This window comes from Triticum dicoccoides, chromosome 6B (genome assembly GCF_002162155.2).
Source record: "Triticum dicoccoides isolate Atlit2015 ecotype Zavitan chromosome 6B, WEW_v2.0, whole genome shotgun sequence".
NCBI classification, from domain to species: Eukaryota; Viridiplantae; Streptophyta; class Magnoliopsida; order Poales; family Poaceae; genus Triticum; species Triticum dicoccoides.
In genome coordinates, this window is record NC_041391.1 from 659,540,341 (window position 1) to 659,561,589 (window position 21,249).

A 21,249-nucleotide genomic window follows, 5' to 3' on the forward strand; every position below is an offset into this window, starting at 1 on the left:
GACGCTCTAAATCCTCCTCGGATGTGAAAAGAAGAGGGGTAACTTGATCATCTTAAGCGTCATCTTGAGCTTGTTCTTGATCTTGAACTTGCTTGAAAGGGAGAACTTGACCTTGGGCATCATTGGGTGGTTCACCACCATCTTGAGGTTGATCTTGCCCTTGATATTGTTCAAGAGGTTGAGGGCCTTCACTTTGTTCTTCGGAAGCGTGTGGGTCTTGGGTTGGTGATGGCTCCACTTGAGTGGAGCATTGTCCTTCTCCTTCGCCCACAAGGGGTTCCTCAGTGGGTAGGATATGACCAAAACCCATTATTCTTATGGCTTGGGGAGGAATTTCATCACCTACATCACAAGTACCACTTTGCTCCACTTGGGAGCCGTTATTTTTGTCAAACTCCATGTCACATGTCTCCTCAATGAGTCCGGTGGACTTGTTGAGGACACGGTAAGCATGAGAGTTTGTAGCATAACCAACAAATATGCCCTCATAAGCTCTAGCCTAAAATTTAGACAAACGAACACCTTTCTTGAGAATGAAACACTTACACCCGAACACCCGGAAGTACTTGAGGTTGGGCTTGTTACTGGTAAGTATTTCATAAGGAGTCTTGTTCAAGCCTTTGCGGAGATAGAGCCGATTGGATGCATGACTAGCTGTGTTGATGGATTCGGCCCAAAAGTTGTATGGAGACTTGAACTCTGCCATCATGGTCCTTGCCGCATCCATCAACGTCCGGTTCTTCCTCTTCGCGGCACCATTTTGTTGAGGGGTGTATGGTGCAGAATATTGATGCTTGATCCCCTCATCACTAAGAAACTCATCCAAGGTGTAGTTCTTGAACTCAGTGCCATTGTCACTTCTTATTGTCAAGATCTTTGCATCATGTTGACGTTGAGCTTCATTTGCAAAGTCGATGATGGTTTGTTGAGTCTCACTCTTCCTCTTGAAGAAATATACCCAAGTGTATCTTGAATAATCATCCACAATCACCAAGCAATACTTTCTACCTCCAAGACTATCAAAGGATGGAGGCCCAAAGAGATCCATGTGAAGGAGCTCCAAGGGTCTCTTTGAGTAGATGATAGTCGTGGGAGGGTGAGCCTTCGCATGAAGCTTTCCTTCGATACAGGCACTGCAAGCACGATCTTTGGCAAAACTAACATTTGTTAGTCCACGGACATGGTCCCCCTTGAGAAGACTTTGCAAAGATCTCATATTGACGTGGGATAAACGGCGATGCCAAAGCCACCCCACATCAACTTTAGCCATTAGGCATGTCACGGTCTTAGTGGGTCGCTCCAAAAAGTTAATCACATAAAGACCGTTCTCAACATTTCCAACAAAGACTACTTCAAGAGTCTTGCTCCACAAGAGGGCCACGGTATCAATATCAAAGAAAGTGGCAAAGCCCATGAGTGCAAGTTGACAAACGGAAAGTAGATTGTAAGCAAGGGACTCGACAAGCATGACTTTCTCGATCGTAAGATCATGAGAAATGACAACCTTGCCAAGACCCAATACCTTAGAAAACGAGGCATCACCCCACTCGACGTTGGTGGGCATAGAAGGAATCTTGTGCACGTCCACCACCAAGTCCTTGCTTTCGGTCATATGATTTGTTGCTCCACTATCGAGCAACCATGATCCCCCACCGGAAGCAAACACCTACAAGAGATCAATGCTTGGTTTTAGGTACCCATTTTGTAATGGGTCCTTTGATGTTAGTAACAAGGGTCTTAGGAACCCAAATAGACCATTCAATGTACTCATAAGGATAACCAACAAATTTAGCATAAAGATGCCCATCACTAGCACGACACAACACATAACAAGGGTTAAAGTCGGCGGCTTTGTTGGAAGGGATGGCATTGCCCTTTTTGACATCACCACCCTTCACATTGTTCTTCTTCTCCTTAGGAGCACCCTCTCCCTCCTTCACAAAAGTTTGCTTGAGAGGAGGAGGTCGTTTGGCCTTGTCGTTCTTCTTCTTGTTCTTGGACTTGGGTGCGAACCCAACTCCCTCCTTAGCCACAACTTCCTTTTGATTGCTCAAAAGGTCATTGAGGTTCTTCTTACCTTGTATGCACATCACAAGGCCTTTCTCAAGTTTCTCCTTCAACTTGGAATTCTCCTCCACAAGATGCACATGCTCACAACACGGCTTAGTGGCATTTGCATTATCAATTAATACCATATGAGGAAAGGTGGATTTTTTCTTTGGTTAGCTTAACTTGGAGTTGATCATGAGACTCCTTGAGGCTAGCATGAGCACCCTTCAAGACCTTGTGGGCCTTGTCGAGTAAATCAAACTCCTCCTTGAGTCTAGCATGGTCAACGCCAAGTTTAGCCTTCTCGGAAGTTAGCACACGATACACAACAAGAGCATGATCAAGATCTTTCTTTAACTTAGCATGGTCATCATTGTGTGACTCCTCAAGAGCCAAACGATGCCCACGCTCTTCCTCAAGAGCATTAGAGAGATCCGATATCTCATTGGCATAGTCATGACTATGACCTTCCATCTTAGAGATGGTTTCTTCATGAGCCTCGATCATGTCATTGGCTTCACCAAGTTGTTCCAAGAGAGCAACAAAGTGCTTCTTGGATTTGCCGTTGAGCTTACTCATAAAAGACTCAAATTCATTCACTTCCTTATTAGACCCCTCACTTTCATCAATGCCATCCGTCAAGGAGGGATTAGTAATGATGGTGGTTTTGATGTTGGGGTTACCTTGTTGGTGGCTTTAGCCACGAGACACTTGGCGGTGATGTTCTCATTAGGTGAGTCGAAGAGGTACACCCGTGGAGTTGTGGCAATGGAAACGGAGGCCATGGCTGTGGCTTCACTACCTTCATCATCATCGTCATCCTCATGGTATTCTTCTTGAACCACCAACCCTCGAGTAGGAGTCTTTTTGGTGAAGTTGTTCTTGTTGGGGAAGGACTTGGCTTTCTCTTTTCTGATGAGCTTGCAACCATTGTCTTCCCGCTTCTCGTAAGGGAAATCCACAACAAAGTGGCTCACATTGCCACAATTGTAACATGTTCTCACATGTTGCTTGCCCTTGAACCCACTTGAGTTGTTCTTGTTGAAGTTGGGCCTTGTGTTCTTCTTGCTCCAAAATTGCCTTGAAGCAAGAGCCATGTGTTCATGATAATCATATTTTGTATCTTCGGGGTTGCTCACCTCATCTTCCTCATCTTCCTCTTATTCCTCTTCTTCCACAATAAACTTGGACTTCAAGGCAAGGTTGGGCTTCTTTGATCTTTGAGAACGCAACACCGTGTTGTCGACGGTCTTGTCCAAGATCCTCATTGCCACAAACTCATCCAACACTTCTTTGAGGTCAAGGAGTGGAAATCCGGTCTTTGACGGATGATGGAGGACAAGGCCTTGTGGTAAGGCATCATTGCTTTGAGGAACTTGCGCTTGATCCAATTGTCATCCATGTCCTTGCTCCCATGATCTCGGAGTGAGACTGCGAGTTTGGTTACTCTCCGAAAGAGCTCACGAGGTTCTTCATCTTCTTTCATTGCAAACTCATCGGCATCATCTTGCACCACTTCATAGTTGGAGCATTGAATGCTTGTGCTTCCCTTATAGAGGGAAACAATACAATGCCATGCATCCTTGGCCATGGCGAAGGGTCGAAGATGAGGGAGATCTTTGGGAAGAACAAAATCTTGAATGATGAAGAGAGCATTCTCATTGAATTGATTATCCACGACTTCTCTAGGGGTGAAGTTGCTTCAGTCATGTGGATGAAAACCCTCTTCAATGATTCTCCAAAGATTAGTATTCACATGATTTAAATGATGCTTGAAGCGATAAACCCAAGAATCAAAGTCCTCATTTTTCACAATCTTAGGGGGAGGGCCGACATGATTTAAATGGGTAGAAGGAATCGGTCCTCCCTAAATTGGAGGCTCCACATGGGCAAAGATGCCGGTGCCGTTCCTACCACTAGTAGAAGGACCCTTTTCACTAGTATCTTCCCCCTTGTCGGAGTTAGCATCCGTCACCTTGTTAGTGGGATCACCCACTTTCATCGGCGAGGTAGATAGTTTAAGTCCTTCTAAGAATTTATTAAACATGCTTTCAACCTCGGTTGTCATGGAGGTTTTCAATGTGTCCAAAGCCACATTGAATTCCTCACGAGACACCGCGGTTCCCCCATCACCCGTAGACGAGCTCGGATTCACACCGGAGTGCTCCTCCCCACCGTCTACGGTGTCAACCATACTCTTCGGACGACAAAGTCCTTAATAAAGAGACGAGGCTCTGATACCAATTGAAAGGATCGATATAGTTGACTAGAGGGGGGGTGAATAGGCAACTAACACTTTTTAACTTTTCTTTACCAAATTAAACTTTGCATCAAAGTAGGTTGTCTAGATATGCAACTAGGTGAGCAACCTATATGATGCAACAACAACAAGCACACAAGCAAGCAAGGGATACAACACAAATAAGCTTGCACAAGTAAAGGCACGAGATAACCAAGAGTGGAGTCGGTGAAGACGAGGGTGTGTTATCGAAGTTCCTTACTTTTGAGGAGAAGTACATCTCTGTTAGAGCGGTGTGGAGGCACAATGCTCCCCAAGAAGCCACTAGGGCCACCGTATTCTCCTCACGCCCTCACACAATGCGAGATGCCGTGATTCCACTATTGGTGCCCTTGAAGGCGGCGACCAAACCTTTTACAAACAAGGTTGGGGAAATCTCCACAACTTAATTGGAGGCTCCCAACGACACCACGAAGCTTCACCACAATGGACTATGGCTCCGCGGTGACCTCAACCGTCTAGGGTACTCTAAACACCCCAGAGTAACAAGATCCGCTAGGGATTAGTGGGGGGAATCAAATTTCTCTTGGTGGAACTGTAGATCGGGGCCTTCTCACCCGATCCCGAGCAAATCAACAAGTTTGATTGGCTAGGGAGAGAGATCGGGCGAAAATGGAGGTTGGAGCAACAATGGAGCTTAGGGTTAGAAGAGGTGGTCAACTAGAGGAAGAAGACACCCCTTATATAGTGAAGAGACAAATCCAACCATTATCCACTTAACCAGCTTGTGACCTGTGGTACTACCGCCCCAGGCCAGTGGTACTACCGCAAGGGCTCATGGTACTACCGCGATGGACCGCGGTACTACTGCTGCTACGGCAGGAGCTAGTCCAGGCCTGAGCCGCAAAGGCTAAGGGCGGTACTGCCGCTGGCGCGGTACTACCGCTCCCCCTTGCGGTACTACCGCAAGGCCGGATTGGACTATCCTGGGAAGGACGAAGATGAATAAAAATACATCCGTGCCTACTTCCACTGAAAATCAAACTGTGCAAAAATCCGACACGGTACTACCGCACCTAGCATGCGGTACTACCGCGCAGGGAGCGGATGTAAAAAATTACATCCGCCCCTACTTCCGCTCGTATTGCTGTGCTAGACCCGGACCCACGGTACTACCGCGCGCATGGGGCGGTACTACCGCATAGGGCGCAGATGTAAAAAATTGCATCCACCCCTACAGCCGCACGAATGGCTGAGTCTGGTCCGAGGCCACGGTACTACGGCTCCTTAGGAGCGGTACTACCATGGGCACCTACGGTACTACTGCAACGAGGTGCGGTACTACCGCGGGGGCCTACGGTACTACCGCTCCCAGGAGCAGTACTACCGCATGCCTCCGAACAGCAACACTAGGAATCCTTCTTTTTGCAACATATGAAGAAAACGGAGGATGCTCCAAAGCGCAAAGGGAAAGGCGGTGCAAAGGGAGAAAACGTGTACGTGATGATTCCACCTGAACCTTTCCAACACGGACCCCCTCTTAATAGTACAGCTTTCCTACGACTGAAATCCACCTTAAAGAACCGTAGAAAAACGTCGTCTTCAATAGTCTTCGAGGGGCACCAAACCATCTTGTGCCTAGTGACGAATCGTCTGAGATACTCAAGGCACACGATTAGTCCGCAAAAGCATTGTCATCAATCACCAAAACACCTTAGGGATAAATATGCCCTTACAAAGTGGGAGTTAATCTTCCAAATAAGACAGTGATTGACAGAGTTCTCTAGTCACCATCACCAAGTTACTGGAACTTCTTGATGAACTATAGTATGCAAGGAATGACGAAAACGATTCCCGAGCTCTTCGTGATGCTGAAATCAACGAAGGTAGAAATCAAGAAAAAAGCATCAAGTGTTGATGATTAAATAAGATCACTAGTTTCAAGAAAAGGGCAAAGGGAAAGAAAGGAAACTTCAAGAAGATTGGCAAGCAAGTTGTCACTCCCATGAAGAAGTCCAAAGCTGGACCTAAGCCTGAAACTAAGTGCTTCTACTGCAAAGGAAATGGTCACTGGAAGCGGAGTTACCCCAAATATTTGGTGGATAAGAAGGATGACAAAGTTAACAAAGGTATATTTGATATACAGGTTACTGATGTGTACCTTACTAGTATTCATAGTAGCCCCTGGGTATTTGATACTTGTTCGGTTGCTAAGATTAGTAACTCGAAACACGAGTTACAGAATAAACAGAGACTAGTTGAGGGAGAAGTGATGATGTGTGTTGGAAGTGGTTCCAAGATTGATATGATCATCATCGCACACACTTTATACTTTCGGGATTAGTGTTGAACCTAAATAAATGTTATTTGGTGTTTGCGTTGAGCATGAATATGATTAGATCATGTTTATTGCGATACGATTATTCATTTAAGACATATAATAATTGTTATTCTGTTTACATGAATAAAACCTTCTATGGTCATACACCCAATGTTGATGGTTTATTGAATCTCGATCATAGTAATACACATATTCATAATATTGATGCCAAAAGATGCAAAGTTGATAATGATAGTGCAACTTATTGGTGACACTGCCGTTTGGGTCATATCGGTGTAAAGCGCATGAAGAAACTCCATAAATATGGACTTTTGGAATCACTTGATTATGAATCATTTGATACTCGCGAACCGTGCCTCTTATGGGCAAGATGACTAAAACTCCGTTCTCCGGAACAATGGAACGAGCTAATAACTTATTGGAAATAATACATACCGATGTATGCGGTCCGATGAGTGTTGATGCTTGCGGCGGGTATCATTATTTTATGACCTTCACAAATGATTTGAGCAGATATGGGTATATCTACTTAATGAAACACAAGTCTGAAATTGAAAAGTTCAAAGAATTTCAGAGTGAAGTGGAGAATCATCGTAACAAGAAAATAAAGTTTCTTCGATCTGATCATGGAGGAGAATATTTGAGTTATGAGTTTGGCCTTCAGTTAAAACAATGTGGAATAGTTTCACAGCTCATGCCACCTGGAACACCAGAATGTTATGGTGTGTCCAAACGTCGTAACCGCACTTTATTGGATATGGTGCGATCTATGATGTCTCTTACCGATTTACCACTATCGTTTTGGGGTTATGCATTAGAGATTGCATTCACTTTAAATAGGGCACCATCAAAATCCATTGAGACGACGCCTTATGAACTGTGGCTTGGTAAGAAACAAAAGTTGTTGTTTCTTAAAATTTGGAGCTGCGATGCTTATGTGAAAAAGTTTCAACCTGATAAGCTCGAACCCAAATCGGAGAAGTGCGTCTTCATAGGATACCCAAAAGGAAACTGTTGGGTACACCTTCTATCACAGATCCGAAGGCAAGATATTTGTTGCTAAGAATGGATTCTTTCTAGAGAAGGAGTTTCTCTCAAAAGAAGTGAGTGGGAGGAAAGTAGAACTTGGTGAGGTAATTGTACCTTCTCCCGAATTGTAAAGTAGTTCATCACAGAAATCAGTTCCAATGATTCCTACACCAATTAGTGAGGAAGCTAATGATGATGATCATGAAACTTCAGATCAAGTTACTACCAAACCTCATAGGTCAACCAGAGTACGGTCCGCACCAGAATGGTACGGTAATCCTATTCTAGAAGTCATGTTACTAGACCATGATGAACCTATGAACTATGAGGAAGCACTGATGAGCCCAGATTCCATGAAATGGCTTGAGGCCATGAAATCTGAGATGGGATCCATGTATGAGAACAAAGTGTGGACTTTGGTGGACTTGCCCGATGATCGCCAAGCCATAGAAAATAAATGGATCTTCAAGAGGAAGATGAATGTTGATGGTAGTGTTACTATCTACAAACCTCGACTTGTCGCAAAAGGTTTTCGACAAATTCAATGGCGTTGACTACAATGAGATTTTCTCAACTGTAGCGATGCTTAAGTCTGTATGAATCATGTTAGCAATTGCCGCATTTTATGATTATGAAATTTGGCAGATGGATGTCAAAACTGCATTCCTGAATGGATTTCTGGAAGAAGAGTTGTATATGATGCAACCAGAAGGTTTTGTCGATCCAAAGGGTGCTAACAAAGTGTGCAAGCTCCAGCGATCCATTTATGGACTGGTGCAAGCCTTTGGGAGTTGGAATAAACGCTTTGATAGTGTGACAAAAGCATATGGTTTATACATATTTTTGGTGAAGCCTGTATTTACAAGAAAGTGAGTGGGAGCACTACAGCCTTTCTGATAAGTATATGTGAATGACATATTATTGATCGGAAATGATGTAGAATTTTCTGGAAAGCATAAAAGAGAGTTTGAAAGGAGTTTTTCAAAGAAAGACCTCGGTGAAGTTGCTTATATATTGGGCATCAAGATCTATAGAGATAGATCAAGACGCTTGATAAGATTTTTTTTTCAATGAATACATACCTTGACAAGTTTTTGAAAGAGTTCAAAATGGATCAGTCAAAGAAGGAGTTCTTGTCTGTATTACAAGGTGTAAAATTGAGTAAGACTCAAATCCCGACCACGACAGAAGATAGAAAGAGAATGAAAGTCATTCCCTATGCTTCAGTCATAGATTCTATAAAGTATGATATGCTATGTACCAGACCTGTTGTGTACCTTGTCATGAGTTTGGCAAGGGGGTACAATAGTAATCTAGAAGTAGATCACTGGACAGTGGTCAAAATTATCCTTAGTGAGGACTAAGGAAATGTTTCTCGGTTATGGGGGTGATAAAGAGTTCGTCGTAAGGAGTTACGCCGATGCAGGCTTTTACACCGATCCAGATGACTCTAAAACATATTGAAAGTGGGAACAATTAGCTAGAGTAGCTCCGTGTAGAGCATTGTAGACATAGAATATTTGCAAAATACATACGGCTCTGAATTTAGCAAACTCGTTGACTATAATTCTCTCACAAGCAAAACATGATCACACCTTAGTACTCTTTGGGTGTTAATCACATAGTGATGTGAACTAGATTATTGACTCTAGTAAACCCTTTGGGTGTTGGTAACATGGCGATGTGAACTATTGGTGAAATCACATGGCGATGTGAACTAGATTATTGACTCTAGTGCAAGTGGGAGACTGAAGGAAATATGCCCTAGAGGAAATAATAAAGTTATTATTTATTTCCTTATATCATGATAAATGTTTACTATTCATGTTAGAATTGTATTAATCAGAAACTTAGTACATGTGTGAATACATAGACAAAACAGAGTGTCCCTAGTATGCCTCTACTTGACTAGCTCGTTAATCAAAGATGGTTATGTTTCCTGACCATAGACATGTGTTGTCATTTGATAAACGGGATCATATCATTAGGAGAATGATGTGATGGACAAGACCCATCCGTTAGCTTAGCATTATGATTGTTACAGTTTCATTGCTACTGCTTTCTTCATGACTTATACATGTTCCTCAGACTATGAGATTATGCAACTCCCGAATACCGGAGGAACACCTTGTGTGCTATCAAATGTCACAACATAACTGGGTGATTATAAAGATGCTCTACAGGTGTCTCCGAAGGTATTTGTTTGGTTGGCATAGATCGAGATTAGCATTTGTTTCGGAGAGGTATCTCTGGGCCCTCTAGGTAATGCTCATCACTATAAGCCTTGCAAGCATTGTAACTAATGAGTTAGTTGCGGGATGAAGTATTACGGAACGAGTAAAGAGACTTGCCGCTAATGAGATTGAACTAGGTATGATGATACCGACGATCGAATCTCGGGCAAGTAACATACCAATGACAAAGGGAACAACGTATGTTGTTATGCGATTTGACTGATAAAGATCTTCGTAGAATATGTAGGAGCCAATATGAGCATCTAGGTTCCGCTATTGGTTATTGGCCGGAGATGTGTCTCAGTCATGTCTACATAGTTCTCGAACCCGTAGGGTCCGCACGCTTTACGTTTGATGACGATTTGTATTACGAGTTATTTGTTTTGATGACCGAAGTTTGTTCGGAGTCCCAGATGAGATCACAGACGTGACGAGGAGTCTCGAAATGGTTGATACATAAAGATCGATATATTGGAAGACTATATTCGGCCATCGGAAAGGTTTCGAGTTATTCGGGTATTTTTCAGAGTACCCGGGAGTTATGGGAATTCACCGGGAGAAGTAATGGGCCTTATTGGGCCATACGGGAAATAGAGGAGGCAGGCCAAGGGGAGGTAGCGCCCTCCCCCATGGGGCCGAATTGAACTAGGGGAAGGGGATGGCATCCCCCTTGCCCTTTCCTACTCCCTCTCTCTTTCCTTCTCCCCTACTCCTAAAAGGGAAAGGATTCCTACTAGGACTTGGAAGTGCTGGAAATATGCCCTAGAGGCAATAATAAAATGATTATTATTATATTTCCTTGTTCATGATAATTGTCTATTATTCATGCTATAATTGTGTTATCCGGAAATCGTAATACATGTGTGAATACATAGACCACAACATGTCCCTAGTGAGCCTCTAGTTGACTAGCTCGTTGATCAACAGATAGTCATGGTTTCCTGACTATGGATATTGGATGTCACTGATAACGGGATCACATCATTAGGAGAATGATGTGATGGACAAGACCCAATCCTAAGCTTAGCACAAGATCGTGTAGTTCGTTTACTAGAGCTTTTCCAATGTCAAGTATCATTTCCTTAGACCATGAGATCATGTAACTCCCGGATGCTGTAGGAATGCTTTGGGTGTACCAAATGTCACAACGTAACTGGGTGACTATTAAGGTACACTACAGGTATCCCCGAAAGTATCTGTTGGGCTGACACGGATCGAGACTGGGATTTGTCACTCCGTATGACGGAGAGGTATCTCTGGGTCCACTCGGTAATGCATCATCATAATGAGCTCAATGTGACCAAGTGGTTGGTAATGGGGTCATTCATTACAGTACGAGTAAAGTGATTTGTCAGTAATGAGATTGAACGAGCTATTGGGATACCGACGATCGAATCTCGGGCAAGTAACGTACCGATTGACAAAGGGAAATGTATACGGGATTGCTTGTATCCTCGACATCGTGGTTCATTCGATGAGATCATCGTGGAACATGTGGGAGCCAACATGGGTATCCAGATCCCGCTGTTGGTTATTGGCCGGAGAGCTGTCTCGGTCATGTCTGCGTGATTCCCGAACCCGTAGGGTCTACACACTTAAGGTTCGGTGACGCTAGGGTTGTAGAGATATTAGTATGCGGTAACCCGAAAGTTGTTCGGAGTCTCGGATGAGATCCCGGACGTCACGAGGAGTTCCGGAATGGTCCGGAGATGAAGAATTGTATATAGGAAGTCCAGCTTCGGCCACCGGGAAAGTTTCGGGGGTCACTAGTACTGTACCAGGACCACCGGAAGGGTCCCGGGGGTCCACCGGGTGGGGCCACCTATCCCGGAGGGCCCCGTGGGCTGAAGAGGGAAGGGAACCAGCCCCTGGTGGGCTGATGCGCCCCCCTTGGGCCTCCCCCTGCGCCTAGGGTTGGAAACCCTAGGGGTGGGGGGCGCCCCACTTGGCTTGGGGGGCAAGTTCCCCCCTTGGCCGCCCCGCCCCCCCTTGAGATGGGATCTCTAGGGGCCAGTGCACCCCCTAGGGCCCCTATATAAAGAGGGGGGGAGGGAGGGCAGCCGCACCCTAGTCCCTGGCGCCTTCCTCTCCCCCCGTAACACCTCTCCCTCTTGCTGAGCTTGGCAAAGCCCTGCCGAGATCGCCGCTACTTCCACCACCACGCCGTTGTGCTGCTGGATCTCCATCAACCTCTCCTTCCCCTTGCAGGATCAAGAAGGAGGAGACGTCTTCCCCAACCGTACGTGTGTTGAACACGGAGGTGCCGTCCGTTCGGTACTAGGATCTTTGGTGATTTGGATCACGACGAGTACGACTCCCTCAACCCCGTTCTCTTGAACGCTTCCGCTCGCGATCTACAAGGGTATGTAGATGCACTCCTCTCTCTTGTTGCTAGATGACTCCATAGATTGATCTTGGTGAAGCATAGAATTTTTTTATTTTCTGCAACGTTCACCAACAGTGGCATCATGAGCTAGGTCTATGTGTAGTTTCTATGCACGAGTAGAACACAAATTTGTTGTGGGCGTAGATGTTGTCAATTTTCTTGCCACTACTAGTCTTATCTTGTTTCAGCGGCATCGTGGGATGAAGCGGCCCGGACTGACCTTACACATACGCTTACGTGAGACAGGTTCCACCGACTGACATGCACTAGTTGCATAAGGTGGCCAGCGGGTGTCTGTCTCTCCCACTTTAGTCAGATCGGATTCGATGAAAAGGATCCTTATGAAGGGTAAATAGAAATTGGCATATCACGTTGTGGTTTTTACGTAGGTAAGAAACGTTCTTGCTAGAACCCTATTGCAGCCATGTAAAAACATGCAACAACAATTAGAGGACGTCTAACTTGTTTTTGCAGCATATGCCTTGTGATGTGATATGGCCAAAAAGGTTGTGATGAATGATATATATATGTGATGTATGAGATTGATCATGTTCTTGTAATAGGAATCACGACTTGCATGTCGATGAGTATGACAACCGGCATGAGCCATAGGAGTTGTCTTAATTATTGTATGACCTACGTGTCAATGAATAAACGCCATGTAATTACTTTACTTTATTGCTAAACCGTTAGCCATAGTAGTAGAAGTAATAGTTGGCGAACAACTTCCTGGAGACACGATGATGGAGATCATGATGATGGAGATCATGGTGTCATGCCGGTGACAATGATGATCATGGAGCCCCGAAGATGGAGATCAAAAGGAGCAAAATGATATTGGCCATATCATGTCACTTTTTGATTGCATGTGATGTTTATCATGTTTTTGCATCTTATTTGCTTAGAACGACGGTAGTAAATAAGATGATCCCTCATAATAATTTCAAGAAAGTGTTCCCCCTAACTATGCGCCGTTGCGAAAGTTCGTTGTTTCGAAGCACCACATGATGATCGGGTGTGATAGATTCCAACGTCCACATACAACGGGTGTAAGACAGATTTACACATGCAAAACACTTAGGTTGACTTGACGAGCCTAGCATGTACAGACATGGCCTCGGAACACAAGAGACCGAAAGGTCGAACATGAGTCGTATGGAAGATACGATCAACATGGAGATGTTCACCGATGATGACTAGTCCGTCTCACGTGATGATCGGACACGGTCTAGTTGAGTCGGATCATGTATCACTTAGATGACTAGAGGGATGTCTAATCTGAGTGGGAGTTCATTAAATAATTGGATTAGATGAACTTAATTATCATGAACTTAGTCTAAAACCTTTGCAAAATGTCTTGTAGATCAAATGGCCCACGCTCATGTCAACCTCAACTTCAACGCGTTCCTAGAGAAAACCAAGCTGAAAGATGATGGCAGCAACTATATAGACTGGGTCCGGAACCTGATGATCATCCTCATAGCTGCCAAGAAAGCATATGTACTAGAAGCACCGCTCGGTGAAGCACCCATCCTAGAGAACCAAGACATTATGAACGCTTGGCAGTCGCGTGCTGATGATTACTCCCTCGTTTAGTGCGGCATTCTTTACAACTTAGAACCGGGGCTTCAAAAGTGTTTTGAGCAACACGGAGCATATGAGATGTTCGAAGAGCTGAAAATGGTTTTCCAAGCTCATGCCCGGGTCGAGAGATATGAAGTCTCCGACAAGTTCTACAGTTGTAAGATGGAGGAAAATAGTTCTGTCAGTGAGCACATACTCAAAATGTCTGGGTTGCACAACTGCTTGTCCCAGCTGGACATTAACCTCCCGGACGAGGCGGTCATGACAGAATCCTTCAGTCGCTCCCACCTAGCTACAAGAGCTTTGTGATGAACTACAATATGCAGGGGATGGTGAAAACTATTCCTGAAGTATTTTCAATGCTGAAATCAGCGGAGGTGGAAATCAAAAAGGAACATCAAGTGTTGATGGTCAATAAAACCACTAGTTTCAAGAAAGGCAAGGGTAATAAGAACTTCAAGAAGGACGTCAAGGGAGTGGTCGCGCTCGGTAAGCCAGTTGCTAGGAAGAAGCCAAAGAATGGACCCAAACCCGAGACTGAGTGCTTTTATTGCAAGGGAAGCGGACACTGGAAGCGGAACTGCCCCAAATACTTAGCGGACAAGAAGGCCGGCAACACTAAAGGTATATGTGATATACATGTAATTGATGTGTACCTTACCAGTACTCATAGTAGCTCCTGGGTATTTGATACCGGTGCGGTTGCTCATATTTGTAACTCAAAACAGGAGTTGCAGAATAAGCGGAGACTAGCGAAGGACGAGGTGACGATGCGCATCGGGAATGGTTCCAAGGTCGATGTGATCACCGTCGGCACGCTACCTCTACATTTACCTACGGGATTTGTTTTAAACCTCAATAATTGTTATTAAGTGCCAGCTTTGAGCATGAACATTGTATCTGGATCTCGTTTAATACGAGATGGTTACTCATTTAAATCCGAGAATAATGGTTGTTCTATTTATATGAGAGATATGTTTTATGGTCATGCCCTGCTGGTCAATGGTTTATTCTTAATGAATCTCGAACGTGATGTTACACATATTCATAGTGTGAATACCAAAAGATGTAAGATTGATAATGATAGTCCCACATATCTGTGGCACTGCCGCCTTGGTCACATTGGTGTCAAATGCATGAAGAAGCTCCATACAGATGGACTTTTGGAGTCTCTTGATTTCGAATCATTTGACACGTGCGAACCATGCCTCATGGGTAAAATGACCAAGACTCCGTTCTCCGGAACAATGGAGCGAGCAACCAACTTATTGGAAATTATACATACTGATGTGTGCGGCCCAATGAGCTTTGAGGCTCCGGTGGCTATCGTTATGTTCTCACCCTCACTGATGACTTAAGTAGATATGGGTATGTCTACTTGATGAAACACAAGTCCGAGACCTTTGAAAGGCTCAAGGAATTTTAGAATGAGGTAGAGAATCAACGTGACCGAAAAATAAAGTTCTTACGATCAGATCGTGGAGGAGAATATTTAAGTCACGAATTTGGTAGGCACTTAAGGAAATGTGGAATCGTTTCACAACTCACGCCGCCTGGAACACCTCGGCGTAACGGTGTGTCTGAACATTGTAATCGCACTCTATTGGATATGGTGCGATCTATGATGTCACTCACCGACTTACCACTATCATTTTGGGGATACGCTCTAGAGACAGCTACATTCACTTTAAATAGGGCACCATCTAAATCCGTTGAGATGACACCGTATGAATTATGTTTCGGGAAGAAACCTAAGCTGTCGTTTCTAAAAGTTTGGGGATGCGATGCTTATGTCAAGAAACTTCAACCTGAAAAGCTCGAACCCAAGTCGGAAAAATGCGTCTTCATAGGATACCCTAAGGAAACCATTGGGTATACCTCTATCTCAGATCCGAAGGCAAGATCTTTGTTGCCAAGAACGGGTCCTTTCTGGAGAAAGAGTTTCTCTCGAAAGAAGTAAGTGGGAGGAAAGTGGAACTTGATGAAGTACTACCTCTTGAACCGGTAAGTAGCGCAGCTTAGGAAGATGTTCCTGTGGTGCCTGCACCGACTAGAGAGGAAATTAATGATGATGATCAAGGCACTTCGGATCAAGTTACTACTGAACTTCGTAGGTCCACAAGGACACGTTCCACACCAGAGTGGTATAGCAATCCTGTCCTGGAAATCATGTTATTAGACAACGGTGAACCTTCGAACTATGAAGAAGCGATGGCGGGCCCAGATTCTAACAAATGCCTTGAAGCCATGCAATCTGAGATAGGATCCATGTATGAAAACAAAGTATGGACTTTGACAGACTTGCCCGATGATCGGCGAGCGATAGAAAACAAATGGATCTTTAAAAAGAAGACGGACGCGGATGGTAATGTTACCATCTATAAAGCTCGACTTGTCGCTAAGGGTTATCGGCAAGTTCAAGGGGTTGACTACGATGATACTTTCTCTCCCGTAGCGAAGCTGAAGTCTGTCTGAATCATGTTAGCAATTGACGCATACTATGATTATGAGATATGGCAAATGGACGTCAAAACGGCATTCCTTAACGGCTATCTTAAGGAAGAACTGTATATGATGCAGCCGGAAGGTTTTGTCGATCCTAAGAATGCTAACAAGGTATGCAAGTTCCAGCGATCCATTTATGGGCTGGTGCAAGCATCTCGGAGTTGGAACATTTGCTTTGATAAGATGACCGAAGCGTTTGGGTTTATGCAGACTTATGGAGAAGCCTGCGTTTACAAGAAAGTGAGTGGGAGCTCTGTAGCATTTCTCATATTATATGTAGATGACATACTTTTGATGGGAAATGATATAGAACTTTTGGACAGCATTAAGGCCTACTTGAATAAATGTTTTTCAATGAAGGACCTTGGAGAAGCTGCTTACATATTAGGCATCAAGATCTATAGAGATAGATCGAGATGCCTCATAGGTCTTTCACAAAGCACATACCTTGATAAGATATTGAAGAAGTTCAATATGGATCAGTCCAAGAAGGGGTTCTTGCCTGTGTTGCAAGGTGTGAAATTGAGCTCGGCTCAATGCCCGACCACGGCGGAAGATAGGGAAAAGATGAGTGTCATCCCCTATGCCTCGGCTATAGGGTCTATTATGTATGCCATGCTGTGTACCAGACCTAATGTAAACCTTGCCGCAAGTTTGGTAGGGAGGTACCAAAGTAATCCCGGCATGGAACACCGGACAACGGTCAAGAATATCCTGAAGTACCTAAAAAGGACTAAGGATATGTTTCTCATTTATGGAGGTGACTAAGAGCTCGCCGTAAAGGGTTACGTCGACGCTAGCTTCGACACAGATCTGGATGACTCTAAGTCACAAACCGGATACATGTATATTTTGAATGGAGGGGCAGTAAGCTAGTGCAGTTGCAAGCAAAGCGTCATGGCGGGATCTACATGTGAAGCGGAGTACATGGCAGCCTCGGAGGCAGCGCATGAAGCAATCTGGATGAAGGAGTTCATCATCGAACTAGGAGTCATACCCAATGCATCAGGGCCGATCACTCTCTTCTGTGACAACACTGGAGCTATTGCCCTTGCCAAGGAGCCCAGGTTTCACAAGAAGACCAAGCACATCAAGCGTCGCTTCAACTCCATTCGTGAAAATGTTCAAGATGGACACATAGATATTTGCAAAGTGCATACGGAACTGAATGTCGCAGATCCGTTGACTAAACCTCTTCCGCGTGCAAAATATGATCAACACCAGAACTCTATGGGTGTTCGATTCATCATAATGTAACTAGATTATTGACTCTAGTGCAAGTGGGAGACTGTTGGAAATATGCCCTAGAGGCAATAATAAAAGGATTATTATTATATTTCCTTGTTCATGATAATTGTCTATTATTCATGCTATAATTGTGTTATCCGGAAATCATAATACATGTGTGAATACATAGACCACAACATGTCCCTAGTGAGCCTCTAGTTGACTAGCTCGTTGATCAACAGATAGTCATGGTTTCCTGACTATGGACATTGGATGTCATTGATAACGGGATCACATCATTAGGAGAATGATGTGATGGACAAGACCCAATCCTAAGCTTAGCACAAGATTGTGTAGTTCGTTTGCTAGAGCTTTTCCAATGTCAAGTATCATTTCCTTAGACCATGAGATCGTGTAACTCCCGGATGCCGCAGGAATGCTTTGGGTGTACCAAACGTCACAACGTAACTGGGTGACTATAAAGGTACACTACAGGTATCCCCAAAAGTATCTGTTGGGTTGACACGGATCGAGACTGGGATTTGTCACTCCATATGACGGAGAGGTATCTCTGGCCCCACTCGGTAATGCATCATCATAATGAGCTCAATATGACCAAGTGGTTGGTCACGGGATCATGCATTACGGTACGAGTAAAGTGACTTGCCGGTAACAAGATTGAACGAGGTATTGGGATACCGACGATCAAATCTCGGGCAAGTAACGTACCGATTGACAAAGGGAAATGTATACGGGATTGCTTGTATCCTCGATATCGTGGTTCATTCAATGAGATTATCATGGAACATGTGGGAACCAACATGGGTATCCAGATCCTGTTGTTGATTATTGGCCGGAGAGCTGTCTCGGTCATGTCTGCGTGATTCCCGAACCCGTAGGGTCTACACACTTAAGGTTCGGTGACGCTAGGGTTGTAGAGATATTAGTATGCGGTAACCCGAAAGTTGTTCGGAGTCCCGGATGAGATCCTGGATGTCACGAGGAGTTCCGGAATGGTCCGAAGATGAAGAATTGTATATAGGAAGTCCAGTTTCGGCCACCGGGAAACCCTAGGGGTGGGGGGTGCCCCACTTGGCTTGGGGGGCAAGTTCCCCCCTTGGCCGCCGCCCCCTCCCTTGAGATGGGATCTCTAGGGGCCGGCGCACCCCCTAGGGCCCCTATATAAAGAGGGGGGGGGGGAGGGAGGGCAGCCGCACCCTAGTCCCTGGCGCCTCCCTCTCCCCCCGTAACACCTCTCCCTCTCGCTGAGCTTGGCGAAGCCCTGCCGAGATCGCCGCTACTTCCACCACCACACCGTTGTGCTGCTGGATCTCCATCAACCTCTCCTTCCCTTTGCTGGATCAAGAAGGAGGAGACGTCTTCCCCAACCATACGTGTGTTGAACACGGAGGTGCCATCCGTTCGGCACTAGGATCTTCAGTGATTTGGATCACGACAAGTACGACTCCTCAACCCCGTTCTCTTGAACGCTTCCGCTCGCGATCTACAAGGGTATGCAGATGCACTCCTCTCTCTCGTTGCTAGATGACTCCATAGATTGATCTTGGTGAAGCGTAGAATTTTTTTATTTTCTGCAACGTTCACCAACAGGAAGTCCTAGTAGGACTCCATACACTTGGCGCGCCCCTAGGGGGGCAGCCTCTCTCCCTCCCTCCTTTATATACGGGGGCAGGGGGCACCCCAAAGACACACAAGATTCTCTTAACCGTGTGCGGTGCCCCCTCCACAGTTACACACCTCGATCATACCATCGTAGTGCTTAGGCAAAGCCCTGCGCCGGTAACATCATCATCACCGTCGCCACGCCGTCGTGCTGACGGAACTCACCCTCGTCCTCAACTGGATCAAGAGTACGAAGGACGTCATCGAGCTGAACGTGTGCTGAATGCGGAGGTGCCGTACGTTCGGTACTTGATCGGTTGGATCATGAAGAAGTTCGACTACATCAACCGCGTTATTGAAACGCTTCCGCTTTCGGTCTACGAGGGTACATGGACACACTCTTCCCTCTCGTTGCTATGCATCACCTAGATAGATCTTGTGTGATCGTAGGATTTTTTTTGAAATTACCGCGTTCCCCAACACTTTCTTCCTCAGGTACAAAAGAGTGAGAGCCATTTGGAGGCAAGTTCAGCTTGAACATGTAAGGCTCCAACTACTTGTACGCTCAAATTCATTTAATTTTATGGAGTGTATTTTTAGTCTGAATGAGGAAGAAAAACTTAAAACATGCCTTCTCCTCTGGTTATGGTGGCCTCAGAGGAACAAAGGTGATGCTGGAGATGCCATAGAGACAACTGATGAAATATCTTTCTCAATTAACCATCTTCTTGCCAATGCAAGGAATTTCATGCAGAAGAATAGAGGTGATAGGAAGGATAAGATGTTGAGATGGACACCACCCCCAACGGACATCAACATAGATGGTGCTTTCCGAGCGGAGACTCTCTCTGGAGGCTGGGATTTCACCATTAGAAACCATGAGGGCGGGCAAATGGCAGCTGGGGCAGGAAACTCTGATGCTCTCCATGCTGAAGCCTTGGCGATGTTGCATGCTGTTAACACAACAAACCAACTAGGATGTGGCCGAGTGATGTTTGAAACTGATTCAATTTCACTAAAGCAAGTCGTCACGTCAGAAGACTACGATTTATCTGCACTAGGTGTTGTGTTTAGGGAAATAAAGTTTCAGTTGGGAGCTAGTGTGTCTGATTTATGTATTAGACACTGTTCGAGGTCTTGTAACCAAGTTGCGCACGTGTTAGCTGCGCATGGCATGGTCCTAAGTACTGGTCTTGTGAAATCTGGCTTGGTCAGTTCCCAAACTCTGTATTAGATGTTGTAGCTAGTGACTTGCCCAACAATGATATGTAATGGAATGAAACTGTGTTCCTTTCAAACAATTTGGCGTGTGTGTGTTATGGCCAAGTAGGATCACTCACCTGAAATCAAGTCATCAATACTAGAATTTCTCATCTAATCAATGGGCACAAACAGCTGGGTGGAGGCTTTGTCAACTCCGCCTTTCACGTTGGGAGGAGTTGAGCCTGTCCTCGGCGGTTCACTAGTTTGGTCTGCATCTGTGACTTCCGAAGTGGAACCGTAGACTCATTGTCAATCAAGGGAGTAGACGTAGTTTCGTTCACGACTTGCGGTACAATTGTTAGGGTTAGGGCATGTCCAACGTTGATCTTAAAATCACCCATAATCATCCGAACCGCGCTGTCTGGACATGTTTTACCATCCAGTACAATCCTACATCAGTCCGTTCGGAGGTCCGGATGCTCTTTCTCGTAAATCAGAGACAATTGGGTGTTTGCGGGCGTCCAGATCGTTGCCAAGCCCGCGTTTGACTAATCTGGCCCACGAAAACACCTTTCTCGTGCCCGCTAGCCCGCTAGCATTCCCACCCAAAGACAGCTACTCACATTCATGCCGGCCCAGAGCGGACGTGACTGCTCATTGGAGCCGACATAAATGTGGCTCATCAGCCGAGAGGGCCGCCCGCTGATTGCCTGCTACACATGTCTCCTCTCCGCATTGAAACGGGATCCGTCTACCCACCTACCTCCATTAAATCAACACATGTGCCGATGAACCTACTCCGGCATCCTGAGCACACACGTCTGTTCCT